This window comes from Vulpes vulpes, chromosome 2, assembly GCF_048418805.1.
Source record: "Vulpes vulpes isolate BD-2025 chromosome 2, VulVul3, whole genome shotgun sequence".
In the NCBI taxonomy this organism is placed as follows: domain Eukaryota; kingdom Metazoa; phylum Chordata; class Mammalia; order Carnivora; family Canidae; genus Vulpes; species Vulpes vulpes.
In genome coordinates this window covers 62,585,790-62,600,430 of record NC_132781.1, presented here as the reverse complement: position 1 = coordinate 62,600,430, position 14,641 = coordinate 62,585,790, and the positions used below count along the sequence as shown (strand labels likewise).

Sequence of the window (14,641 nt, the reverse complement as noted above, 5' to 3'; positions counted from 1 at the left end):
GAACATTTAATGTAAATTCAATAATAAATGTAGACCTATTCATTCTACGAACATTTATTTAACACCTACTTTAAGGTACTATCTAGATGGACTAGACACATATGATAACCTATGGTTCCTTTTTTTTAAGGTTTATTTATTTATTTGAGAGAGAGTGAGTGAAAAAGAGCATGTGCAAGCAGGAGGAGAGGCAGAGAGAGAGAATCCTGAAGCAGACTCCTTGCTGAGTGCAAAGCCTGCCTACAGGATGGGAGTGGCTTGATCCTGGGACCCTGAGATCATGACCTCAGCTGAAACTAAGAGCTGTCCACTTAACCAACTGATCCATGCAGGTGCCCTTGATGAGATATGGTTCTTATTCAAAAAAAACTTAAATTTCATCATAACCCAACTCTGATAAGTTTGCTGGAATCTATAATCATTCTGAAACTTACATATTGCTCTCTAAACTTAAGCTAATTTCAAATCAAGTTCTGGGAGTTTATTTTCAATTTCTGTAACTATCTTTTTCCTTAGCCTGCTGTTGAAATCATTCCACACAGATTTCAAATCCACTCAATTATTTTAGCTCTAAATGGACTTATTAAAAGTTAAAAAAAAAAAAACTAATATCAAGAGAAAAAAAATAGTACTCCTCTTATAAGCCAGGCACTGGGCCAGTAGTTGGCATTACAAAGATGAAAAGATGGAGTTTCCCCTCAAGGAGATCACAGTCCGACAGAGGCAATAAAAATGGAAGCAGAGAGCTGTAATATAGGGTGATGCATGCTATACTGGAAGGGAGTATGATGTTCTATGGCAGAAAAATAAATGTGCAATTAATGCAACTAGAAAGCTACAAACTACAAAAAAAAAAAATTCAACTTTTTTTCCCAGATTACATCATTTTATTTCTTATGTTATTTCAAAATAGTTACATGGTGCCTGGCATATAGCTGATACTCAATAAATGCTTGTTGATGAAAATGTAACCAGAATACTTTTTATGTTTTTTTCATTCTTCAATTTGACTTCAAAACAGCTTATATAATTATCACTTGAAGAATAACCTTTCAGACTTCCATACTTACTTCTATGTGTTTATGAATGTGTGTGTGAATAATGTGTATATGTATACATAAAAGAAAGATCGAGAAGCTAACATTTTAAAGTTGTGAGCTGTTTCGAAGTCTCTCACTGATGATGACCTGTCGTCACCTTGGACAAATCTTCATTCTAAGCTGAATCTTATCAGGGGACTATTTTGATCATATGACATAAGGTAGAAGTTAGAACCAGAGTTTCCAAGCTGGCCAAGCAATACTCCCTGTTATGCTGAATCTGAGAATGCCAGAGAAAAGATGCTTGAATTCACATTGGAAGATTGAGAGCATCCCTATCTGAAAGAGATTGAGACTGATTCCCCATCTCCTAGAATTCAATGTAAATAAAATCTCTCTGCGGTATTGAGGAGGTCCCAGTTTAGGCCAGCTATCTATAAAGTATACCAAGGGTGTGAAGAAGTCATTCAAGGTGACAAGACAAGGTCAAAGATTGGTGAACTTGGCTCAATGGCAGAACCTCCGTTGTCTTGAGGGAGGCTATATTTGAGCATATCAAGAAGCCAAAATTAGAATCCCCCTGCCGTCTCTCTTGATCACCCCATCACTCTAGGTTGGGTCAACTTTAAGGAAGGTGATCATATAATTTATTATCCAAATCAAGATGTTATTGAGAATGAAAGGGAATACTATTAATAATTTTTGCTTTATTAAAAATGGCTGTGTGGGGACACCTGGGTCACTCAGTGGTTGAGCATCTGCCTTCAGCTCAGGTCATGATCCCAGGATCCTGGGATCAAGTCCTGCAACAGGCTCCTCACAGGGAGCCTACTTCTCCCTCTGCCTGTATCTCTGCCTCTCTCTCTGTGTCTCTCATGAATAAATAAATAAAAATCTTAAAAATAAAATAAAAATAAAAATGGCTGTGTGTATGACTACCAATTAAAGAGATTTAACATTGGGAAACCAGGACAATATGGCTGTGTCTCCCTTTAACTGTTTATAGCACTGACCATGGGTGAGAGAAATTTTCCACCCAAGATCTGGAAGAATCACTGCAGTTTTGTTTGCTCTTGGCCACGGGACCATGCAATTTATTTATTTATTTATTTATTTATTTATTTATTTATTTTTTAGTATTATTGGCCCTGAAAACCTCAAAATAATTTACTGTCTACCTTTTTAACAGAACAAGTTGACAACCCTTGATCTACATCATTCAAGGTATAGTAATATTTCTTTATATGACCATTTAAAATTTCTTGCTCTTTTGTCTGTTCCAGATTAGTAGAATCATGGCAGCTTAATGAATGGCCTGCATGACTAGAAATAGATGATGAATATAGAGTCAAACCCAGTGACATTTGCTTCACCAAACCAGAGAGGGTAGGACTTCAATACAAGAAGAGACAGCAGCAGTATGTGACAAATTTATTTGAAATGCCATGTTTGATACCTCATGCTTGGTGGCTAACCTAAAGCCAACGTAGCCTTTTGGAACTAATTTCTTCCAGTGGTTATTCAGACCTCTGGGCCCATACTTTTCCTGAAGGTCTCAGCACTTAATGTCACTCCTCAAAGAGCATGCCCCTGGTCTTTCAGTATAAATTAAGTGTCCTGCTAATATGTCAGGACATAGGGAGTAGGTAAAACCGGAGAGTAGATTATATTGTTTTAAAAAAGATATGTAAAGTATGACATGAGAGATAGAAACCCTGGAAAACACCAGTATCTCAAGGGATAAAGAGAAGTTACAGGTTGGTGGCTAAAATTGTAATAGCTGACATTTTCAAGTGATGGCTACGTGCCAGAGATTCTGTTAAGTGTTTCTTCACATAAGATATTTTGTGTACTCATGAAATGTTTATTTACATAAGGTAAAATGCCACATGCTGTTTATTCAGTTGTTAACGGGACACTTTGGCTGTCCTGCCATTTGTACTATTTGCAGAAAAAGATGCTAAATAACTAGTTATTGTAACTGTGGGAATAGTCTGACTGGGAAACAGTGAACACTGAAACAGGGATCCTGGCCTAGTCTAAGAGGTATGGGAGGGATTTCTGGGATATGAGAAAACTCAGATCCAAGTCAGGGTTTGGTGAGGAAAGGGAACATTTTGAGTTTCATTTGAGGTACACAGAGTTTGTGGCCACCTGTGCAGATGGATAAATGGCTGTGGAGCTCAGAGGACAAGCCTCCCTAGAAAAGTGAATCTAAGACTCATCAGTGGATAGATAGGACCTGGATCTGTGGACATGGATAAAATCACCCCAGGGAAAGCATAAAACATGAGAAGAGGCTTTCAAGAAACTCCAGCCACTTAAATATGAAATAAGAAAAAAAAAAAAAGGAGCCAGAAAAGGTGACTGCAAGTGGAGGAGAGGCAGAGAGAGAGGTGAAAAGAGAGAGTAAAGTGTCCAGGAAACCAAGAGAAGGAAGTGATGTAAAGATAGAGTGGTCAAAATTACTGAATATTGTGAAAATTCAAGAAGATGAGAGTAAACAATGCCTGGGATTTCAGGACACAGAACTGCAAACTGTGCTGGGCAAGCTGTTGCAAGGAAGCCTAGAACTGAAGACTTTTAGTGCCTCAAACTAGGGTAAAGAGCTTAGTATGTTTTGTTCCCCATTTTACTCTCATACCTGCCCTATGAGGAGGACACTGCTATTACCATTATTGTACAAATGAGACTAAGGTTTTGAAAGGTTGAGAATCCCATGCAAAGCCTCACACACTGAGGAAATAATCAGTGAATAGACACTCCTCCTCAGGGATATTTGTTTAAGGGAAGAAAACAGGGACAATGGCATACAAAGGAGACAATGTAATGAGCAAGGTTCCATGATGAGGACACCTACATATGCTTACGGGTAAAAAAGGGGCAGCAGGAGAGAAACGGGTGACTCAGCACCAGAGAAGGTGCTGATAGACGGAGACACCCTACATGCACCTTGAAAGCATGAAATGAAGAGTGATGTGGGAGCCCCTGGGTGGCTCAGTTGGCTCATCCAACTCTTGATTTCAGCTCAGGTCATGATCTCAGGCTCATGCGATGGGCTCTGTGTTGGGCTCTGCGCTCAGTGGGGAGTCTGCTTGAGATTCTGTCTCCCTCTCCCCCCTCCCCTACTCTGTGTGCACTCTCTTTTTCTGTGTCAGATAAATAAATAAATCTTAAAAAAAAAAAAAGATGGATTTTGAAGGAGCCAACCCTCCTTTCTCCACATAGGTTTGAAAATAACTGAGAGAATGACATGTAAAAATCAAACTGAGATCAGAATGTTCCCTTTATTACTTTGGGAGCTTTGTGAGAATATACCTTTGGTGAGCAGAGTTAAAAAAAAAAGTGAGAGGGTCAAATCTGCCCCTTAAAATTAATGTCACGGAAGTGTGGTGGGGAATGTGCACTCCCTCTAGGCAGGCAAACTTCAGGACTCCGGAGCAGGAAGGATCTGGGCCCCGCGTGTGCCTGGTCTCTCCTCCCAGGCTCACCAACAGACAGAACCAAGGGATCAGGAGAGGCCAAACTTGTTACCTTCATGAATGTCCCTCTGCCTAGAAAAAAGAAACCTGGAGGTTAGTTTACTACATTAACCAAAACAAACAACACTATCTGCAGCCTTCTACATTCCTGAGGAGGAGGTCACAGCCAAGAACGGGAGCTGGCCTAGGATAAAGGAAAAGCCGTCCTTCCAACGCTTCTGACGGTGCTTCATGCTGCTAAGAGAGCACAGAGACTTTATTTACTAGGCTTTTTGATTTTTTTGAGCATGCTAGAGTGGGTCTGCACCAAGTTTGCAGTCATGGCTGCAGAAAGTTGAATTGCTCTGAATAATAGAATATGGTGAATTTTTTGATTTGGGGAGAATCAGCAAAAAATGGAGTGGAGAGGAGCAAAATGCAGAGCACACAGGGCTCAGTAGGGGCAGAGGAAGGAATTCAGAGCTAGAGAGGAAGTCGGAGAAATTGTACTCTATACCTCCCAACACTGGCAAAAAAAAAAAAAGAAAGAAAGAAAGAAAGAAAGAAAGAAAGAAAGAAAGAAAGAAAGAAAATTTTGCCTAAAATATAGGGACTGGTCTGGAGTTTCCACCAACATGTAAGTGCAAGATTACAGGAAGGGAGCTGCATCAATTCCAGTTAAATCTGACAGGTAAAATAATCCCAGAAAGCCAGAGTACTTGGAGAGTCCAAGCCTGGGACACTGCAGCTCCTCCCTACTGCTGGAACCACACCTGTGCAGTCGGGTGGCCGAAAGACAGAGGGACCAGTGACAGCACAAAGTCCCCGGACAAGGTGAGGCTATAAGATCAGGGGGAGGGGAAGGAGGGCAGAGATGGCACAAAGTTTGATAACTAGAAAATCGTTCTTACACTTTGATCTTGCATCCTCGGGGATCTTGGAAAGCTTGTTTTCCAGGGTGCTGTCAGAAAAGGAATGAAACATATAGGCCACTTTAGCTGAAATCTCTGCAACTGCCCCTTCCCATCTGTTCCTCTAGGCACGCAGCCTGCTTCACTTCATTTACACATAACGACTTTCTAATTACTGATTTAAGTGCTTCGCCTAAGAGGTTTCCTTAGAAACTGCTTCAGAAACAGTTTAGTGATTCAAAAATCTAAACTTAGAATAGAGAATTGAGTAAAAAATTAAAAGAAAATAAGTTGGTGTCATTATTAGAATAAATGGTGTAATTGGACCTATCAACAGTCATCAGCATCCACATTTGAACCCCTGCCTCACATTGCTGAGATTTTTCTTCACATGTGTTCAAAAGGTTTTTCATGAGAGAGTAAAGATCTCTAAATTTTTTTTTCCCTCCTTCTCCCATTTGGAAATAGTTGTATTACAAAAAAAAAAAAGTCTCCTGCCCAAAGCAGAAACTCATAGCACTCTCACATTACATCCATTTAAAATCTTTTGGGGGCAGCCCCAGTGGCCCAGCAGTTTAGCGCCGCCTGCAGCCTGGGGTGTGATCCTGGAGATCCAGGATCGAGTCCCACATCGGGCTCCCTGCATGGAGCCTGCTTCTCCCTCTGCCTGTGTCTCTGCCTCTCTCTCTCTCTGTGTCTCTCATGAATAAATAAATAAAATCTTACAAAAAAATAAAAATAAATAAAATCTTTTGGGTACCTTTTATGCAATGATCACTGGGCTGGGACAGCAAAACCGCAGGACGCCAACAACACTCTCACTGCAAATCTTGAACTCCCTTCCTTCTAAAATAGTTCAGGTGATGATCTTGGGATTCTGGGCTCGAGTCCCGCTGAGGGCACTGAGCTCAGCAGGGAGGCTGCTTCTCCCTCTGCTCCTCCCCTCTGTTGTATAGGCTTTCCCCCCTCTCTCTCTCTCAAATAAGTAAATAAAGTCTTTTTAAAAAATTTAAAAAACGGTTTAGATATTCAGAACTCTGTGTCAAAAGCAAGTCAGTGCAGCAGAAGGTTAAAGAATCTGCCTTCAAATTTCAGCTCCACTCCCTGTTATTCATGTGACCTTAGGCAAGCCACAAAAGCTGACCAGTCCTTAAGTTATTAAGCTTATTAATAAAACGGATAAAAATGGTACCTACTTGAGGGGCTTGAGGATTAAATGAGATAACGCAGTATGTATGTCCATCACAGCATTTACACGATCTTCTTTTCCAGTTATGCAAACTAAAACATGTATTAAACTCCTTCTGTATATGCCAGGCACCTTATCAAGTGCTAAGAATGCAATGACAAACATGATGCGGCTCGGTGCTCTCTCTCTGAGCTCACAGTCTTGTCCCCTTCTCCACAACCGTTAATAAATTGGTTGGCATCTTGGTAACAACCAGCCTCTTTTAATGGAACACTTACAAATTTAAGATAATAATAATCATCCAACTGACTGCCAATTGTGTTCATATGTTAGAAATTTTCAGGATATACATTTGAATAAAGTTATGATCGTATAAAGCAGTACACATAAGAGAGTAACAAAATTTAAAATATAAGCAATGAATAGACACTGATTGGGCTTAATCTAAAGGTGAATGGAGAGTTGTCTCTAAATGCTGGGACTCTGCATGTTCATATTTGAAAAAAATAAAAATAGCTGGTACCCTATGAAATTTTCCCTATTTAGTTAATGAACGTTTTTAAAAATACATACTACATTTCTTCTGATTCTCTGTCTAGAGGGAGAATTCAAAGTACAGAGTACTTTGTGGCCAGCTCTAGAGAGAGGGAATTTTGAGACCTATTCTCTTTGGGCCCTTTCACCCCCTCAGCCTCACCCCACCCATCATTAAACCTTTAATTGGAAAACTTTCAAAACCAACAAAATATGATGTGTAATTTCCCTGAGATAAAAACAACATAACAGTTCTCAAATGAAGGCAGTGTGCCCCACAGACTAAGGGTTTCACACACCATATAATTAAGAAGAGTAACTCATTTTTCCTCATTGCAGACAGAAAATCACTAGCAGAACAATCACCGGCTTCAGGCTTATTCAAAGATAGCACATGAATGAGGCATCTAAAAGCGTTTGGCTCCTTTAATGATTAACACATTTTCTCGCATTCCTTCAGACGATGGAGAAATACTACCTAGCGTCTTATTGGCTTCTGTGGTTCCTGCACATAAAACATCCCTTTCCCTGACACAGAATTTCTTACATTCTTTTTTTCCCCTGCTCCTGTGCCAACTGTATTTTAATACACGTACCCAATCACATTTATCTTTCAACACACTTTCAACCCAGTGCTGCTGCATGAGTAGGCAAAGAGAAGAATCCCTAAGATGGATACAATTAGAGTAGGAGAAGGGAGAACTCTTGAGAGACAAGAGCACTCAGAACTTGGATGTGCCGAACTATATGTACCTTGGGTGCAGGAGTATACACACACATAGAATCTAACAATTTATGACCACAGCAAAGACTAAGCTCAAGCGCCAGGTTGCTTGATATAATTGTAAACAAAGAAAAATAATTATTCTGTTTTTAAACATCAGAAGAATGAATGTTCACAGGCAGCTAAAGGCCTGCCTATGAAACAAAATCCCAGGGTTTAAAGAAAATGGCTCAGATATTTACAATTCCTCCCACTTGTCTCTTTCGAGTCCCATAGATACTATTAGTGTTGCATTAAATACCATCTATCCTGTTATAATGTGATCCTTATGTTCCTAAGAAACTTTAGTTATCTAAAATCATGGAGAGAAAAGAGATTGGGAGCTAGAGAGTTCCAGAGTCTTAACAACAAATTTCATTTTCCTGCAGAACTCTCAGGAATAAAGTTGACTTTTTAATGGCTATAAGCTGTATATACAGCTATAAATGGAACTTCCGATTCTTGGTAATTACCAACTCAAGAGAAAGACTGTGCTTTCATAATGTTGCACTGATTAACACAGTATTTCCAAATTTTTATAATTGTTTTGCCTGTTGTTATTTACAAACAAATCTCAAAGCCAGTCAAGTAAGCTGCTTGGAAGCCAAAACTTTTTTTACCCTACATTCATTTTCATTATGATTTATTGTATTATGATCATATACCCCTATATTCTATATAAGTCATAGTCCTTTATTAATCATTACTTTTTTAAGTGAGGAAAACTGGCATGTTTTTAAAACCTCTCAAAATGAGTATCAGCAAAAGAATTAAAGTATAATAACCACCAACTCCCTAATAAAATCTCTACTTTCTCCATAATGCCCACAGAAATGTAAGGATATGACGGATACCTATACACACATTTTAAGTGCAACTCCTGCTTTGGACTAAGAAAGAGATCTATCTTTTTCAACAGGTAATAATTATCACTAGAAGTCTGGAAAGGTGTTAAGAAATTTGTAATTGACTTTAAAATAATTCAGCAGAGACGATATAGAATTACGGGTGTGCCAGTTGGCTTAAGCTTCAGCTCTAAGGCAAGCAATTACTCTGTAAAATTCGGACTACAGCTGCACCCCTATGGGTAATACTCAGGCTTGATCCTTAAATGTCCTGCTCTGAGTCCTTGGATTAGGAAGAATTCAGGTGCCTTATTCTGCCTCTGTACTGATGGATGTGTGCCTTGATCAAATTGTTCTTATAATAAGGCAACCAAAGCTTATAAGGACACAGAGCTAGGACTGCATCAAGCTTACAAAGCAAAGAATATAAACTGTTTTGTACCTATTTTCTTTTCTTTTCTTTCTTTCTTTTCTTTCTTTCTTTCTTTCTTTCTTTCTTTCTTTCTTTCTTTCTCTTTCTCTCTTTCTTTCTTCTTCTTTTCTTTCTTTCTTTCTTTCTTTCTTTCTTTCTTTCTTTCTTTCTTTCTTCTTTTCTTTCTTTCTTCTTTCTTTCTTTTTTTTTCCAGATTGATTTGAGCCAGGGAGGGGCAGAGGGAGAGAGAGAGAGTCTTAAGCAAACTCCGAACTCAGCGTAGAGCTCGATGAGGGGCCTCATGCCAGGACCCTGAGATCATGACCTAAGGGGAAATCAAGAGTCAGATACCTAACTGACTGAGTCACCCAGGCACCCCATGTTTTGTAGCTATTTTCTAAAAAACATTTGTTTAACAAGTATCTGAATGTGTGGCATTTTTGTTCTGCAAATTGCTTTCATTCTAATCTAGTAGCCAGGTTATAGGGCATTAATTTAGACCAGGTCTCAATAAAAAGTTGCCATATGGAGTCTAAAAGTTTATGTCCTGGTTTCCAAGCTAAAATTTCTATGTGATAGTGAATGAAATCTTACTAAAATAAGAAACAATATTTATTCCTTTAGTTCAGGTGAGAGTAGTTTAGGAGAAAGGGATGAGTAAGGTCAAAAAAAGGAGATGATCTGTAATTACTTTGTTGCAGTAGTCACTGAACTAAAAAATTTTGAAAACTTGCTTTAGAATAATCTTCTGGCTTTTAATTTTAATTTGAATAATGATGATATATTCAGGAATAACAAAGTATCCCTTGCATTAAGCAACAAAATGGTGAACAAAGTAGCATAGAAAAAACAACTTGAGGAGACACATGACAAATTCACTAGGTAAAAGGATGATCTTTTTTTTATTCTGAATCTTCAACAAATCTCTTAGTTTCCACACTATCTTTAATTTAATGCTTATTAGAGATGAACAAGTAATGTAATTGAGTAAAACAAACTGAGTATATTGAAGTTACTATGGTAAATTGGAAAGAATATGCTTTTCTAAAGTAAAAACAGCTGCTCAGCTCCCATCAGTGGTGGCCAAGTTGACACATGGGCCAGTTTGTCCAGTTTTTGAAGAGAATCCAAAAATCCATATTTAATGTGAAATTTCCTAAATCTCATAGGTTTACTATTAATACTATGTGACCAAGGATTCACTCAGCTGGTCTGGGTTAACTACACTCTGCACATTACAAAGGTTTGGTCTTTGTCTGCCTCCTAGATGGTAACCTGTAAGCCTTTGGAATACCCTGCCTGATAAGGGTGTTTTGTTTACCTAAGGGCCTTAGACCATGTCAGATAGGCTATGCCAACAATGTGATTTAGGATACGTGATATCAGCCTAACATCTGAACAGAATGGTCACCTATGTGACCAACTAAGAAAGACATTGGATACCAAGGTTCATGTGAATGGCCCTGGTGGCAACACTCCATGCATGCTGTCACACATCATAGTTGGGATAACTAAACACTGTTCCCATGACGGCTGGGATTGGACACCTGGAAACTCTGCCTCGTGTCTCCTAGACATAGCCCTATATATATTTTTCCATTGCTAATTCTAATTGTTTATCCTTCTGATGTAATAAACTGTAACCATGAGTATAACAGTCTTTCTTTGTTCTGTAAGTCCTTCTAGCAAATCACTGAACTTAAGGATGGTTTTAAGGACCCCTAAAAACAAATACTAATTTTTAAAATATCAAACAAAACCAACTATGCGAGCCCTATTTGAGTGCAGACCATTAGTCTGCAGCTTCTGATTCTAGTTCTAAACCCGAACAAGTTAGAAATAACCAAAGGGAGGTGGTATGATAGAACACTAATAATGTATGAATAGGCACAGAAGGCATAGCTATTCATTAGTTGCCTTCACAAGAAAGTTTAGGGAAAAAATTCTGAGGAAGTTAGACTAAACTCACTGGAAATCAACATTTTATTTTCTTAGGGTGGGCACTGAAGTATCTCAGGGTTTCTGTAGCCCTTAAACTTAATGTAGAGATTGGTGTCCTATGTTTAATCCTAAAATTTGTTTCTAAGTCTTTTATTGTATCTTGATTCATAAAAACGAAGGATGTTATTATTATATTACTGTTACTTAGTTGCTTCTACTGGGCCTTAAAGGAATATCAATCAGAGTAATTCTAAGATCTCATGATACAGCAGCATAAGCAAATAAAAGAATAAGCAAAAGCTAGAATAAATAGTGTATTAATACTGAGAAATCACTTTCATTAGTTCAACTTAACAAGTATTTCTTTAGTATGCAAGCTTATCCAAGACCAATATGAGGTTCCAGAGACACAACAGTAAATAAAACAGTCCTGTCCAAATGAACCAAGGAGGCAGGAGGCAAGACCATATTCCCATGGAAAAAGAAATGCTAACTATAGAACACTATATTCAAATTTCTAAAATCTGCTCCTCTCTCCTTGAGCCCCCTGGCAAAGGGGAAATACTTTTTACTAGAATAATCTCAGAGTAACTGTGAGCATACTATTCTCATTTCTAAAGTAACCTCAAATCAGGATAGTTGACATGTGATGGTCTTTCTCAAATGCCGGTGATGTTTTGAGTTGGCTCCTTGGCCACTTCCTGAGAGTTGGAATAGCACTCTTGCTCATCAGATGGTTGTCTTCACAATCCACTCTGACCTACTACATTTTCCTTGCATTTACTTACTTTGAAAGCAAGAAAAAGTTGTACTCTATTCCAGAATTTTATGTCCAATCTTTTCAGTTTTAAAAAAATACTGGAAGTCTCATTCATCATCTTTTTTTTTTTTTTTTGAGATAAAATATCAGTCTCTACCTGAGGTTGCAAAATAGATAAATCAGTTATAACCTTGGTCCAACACAAGGAAGCAGTGTATAAGCTAGGAATCATGTTGAAAGAATACAAATGAGTTGTTAAGATGGCCTAAGAAACTTTATTGTTGCTGCTTTGGGAATTTAGCTATATAGTGTTATTATAAGCAAATATGTCACACATGTCATTTCATAATGAAACACTTCTTTTTTTAAGGCATATTTAACATCTGGATACCTCTAGAAATCTTAAGGTACAGAGAAGAGAATAATTAAATTAGCAATAAAATGTCACTCTGTGAGGGGAAACTTAGTTCATGGGAGCTACAGCACTACACAAACTATTTTTATTCTTTGATATACATGGGTAAATCATGTAAACTTCATTTGGCCCTCAGAGAAAAGGGAACCTTTATTATGCATTATGTTTATCACTAAATTTGAACAAATGCTTCATTTCTCTATTGTTCTATAAGATGAATGTACCTTGCTCCTTCCTTTTGCCTCAAAGACAATTACCAAATGAACAAATATAAAAAACATACATTCTTTAGATAAAACAATTTATCATTTATTTATTGCAAAATGCCACGATTTACCAAAAAGTTGCTGAAGACAATAGCAACAAATGAATAGAGATGGGAGGAATGACAAAGGGAAACAGTAAGCAGATATAGGAAACAGAGACTTAGGAAGAAACAGAGATGAAGTAAAGAGTGGGATATCATGAATCCATGGTCTCCAAGCACCACAGAGATTTCTTCAGTTAAAGAAATAGGTATCATTTAGGAGGAGCTATTCTTTATAGCAATATGCCCAACATTTACTCAAAGAGGAGAAATTTTTTTGTCCAAGCAATTTAACTTAAAAATCGACATCCATTTTAGCTGCTCAAAATAGCATTCTTTACTTATCCAAATGAAACTTTGATTTCTGTAATTCTGTCATTTTCCATAAAATAAAAACGAAATATTTTATCTTTTATTGGGATGGATTCTTGTCTATTGGCAAAAGAGTAATTATATAGCTATTATGTCCTATATCTTGTCTTCATAGTATGTGATGGTTAATTGTATGTGTCAACTTAGTGAGGCCAGAGTGCCCAGAAATTGGTCATACATTCTGGATGTTTCTGTGAAAGAGTTTTTTGGATGAGATTAACACTAAAATTGGTGGACTTCAGGTAAAGAAGATTACCCTCCAAAGTGTAGATGGGCCTCATCCAATCACTTGAAGGTCTTAATAGCTCAGAGACAGACACCATCACCAGCACCATCCTGTCCCAACCAAGAGATAATTCTGTCAGCAGACTGTCTGGATTCAAAGTGCAGCTCTTTCTTTGACACAAAGGGCAGTCTGTAGCCCACTGGCCTACCCTGGTGATTTTGCACTTATAAAGCCTCTGCAATCAGGTGAGCCAATTCCTTAAAATGAACACATCCTGTTGGTTCTGTTTCTATGGAGTATGACTAATACATAGTATAATGCATATCTTTTGCTATCTGAATCTATTCAGATTCAGATATTCTATTCTGAATTCAGGTGGAGGAGGGAACTTATATTTAAACCAGGATAAATCTTATAAATCATCTAATACTCTGGTGTTCATTTTTTAAAAGCTATACAGCTATTTCTTGAAAGGAAATGTCATACAGAAGCCACTATATGAATTAGATAAAAGAAAAGCTATACCAATTAAAACAGGAGAAGGTATCCAAAAGCCACCCCACTGGATCTTGACTTATTTCTAGGAGAAACATGGGGATCTTTAACAAAGGCTTAAGGTTCTACAGTGTGGAAACTGAATTACAAGTGTTAAGGGGTGTCTGGCTGGCTGGCTTAGTGGGTAGAGCATGCGACTCTTGATCTTGAGGTTTTTAAGTTCATGCCCTGTGTAGGGCATGGAGCTGACTTAAAAATAAAGAAAGAAAGAAGTGGAGATCTGAATTACAAACCTTAAAAGGTGGAGCCTGAGAGGGAAAAGATTTGCCAAAAATGGAAATACTAGCTAAAGAAGTCTGATGATTGAACTCAGTCCTCCAGCTTCTAATACTGCATAACATTCTTTCTGCCATTTCACACTGCCTTTTGAGCTTTGGACAACTTTGAAGGGTCTTTTAATTAAAGAATCATGAAATTAGATAAACCCAAAAATTATATATTACTTACTTAAGAAATACTATACTCCAGGCTCCATAGATAGATATAATAAGGTCAATCTACATTTGTAAAAGTTGAGGAAGCTATAAACCATGAGAGTGAAAACAAAGCTGAAGATGTTAAGAGAATGACAGGATGAAAATTTAAATAGGATATATATTTAAATATAAAAGACAACAGTAATAAAGCATGAGAAAAATCTATTAACCAGGCAAATCTCTGTAGAAAGCATAAAACATTTTTTTTTCTGTGTTAATTAGAAGTTTGAAGTGAAAACACTTCATATTAACTTAAAGGCCACTTTCCATTTGAGTTAACACAGTTAATGTGACTGTCACACTGAAGAACAGTCAACAAACTAAATAATGCTCCTTATGCATTTCCTGAAGTTCTATTATGCCTCTAGAGACTATATATCACTCTATGGTCTACAAAGGGCTTCCAAATAAATTACTTTCTTATTTATTTCAGT

At 37.7% G+C, this 14,641-nt stretch overlaps 1 long non-coding RNA gene across 1 annotated transcript; it reads right to left on the bottom strand.

The window, feature by feature from the left end:
* Window positions 1–4,308: 4,308 nt before the first annotated feature.
* LOC140596078 (uncharacterized) lies at window positions 4,309–5,759 on the bottom strand. Its single transcript, XR_011998112.1, has 2 exons — window positions 5,413–5,759; window positions 4,309–4,594 (listed from the first exon to the last, which is right to left on the bottom strand). It is a non-coding gene; the product is annotated as an uncharacterized lncRNA (long non-coding RNA).
* Between the last annotated feature and the right edge of the window lie 8,882 nt (window positions 5,760–14,641).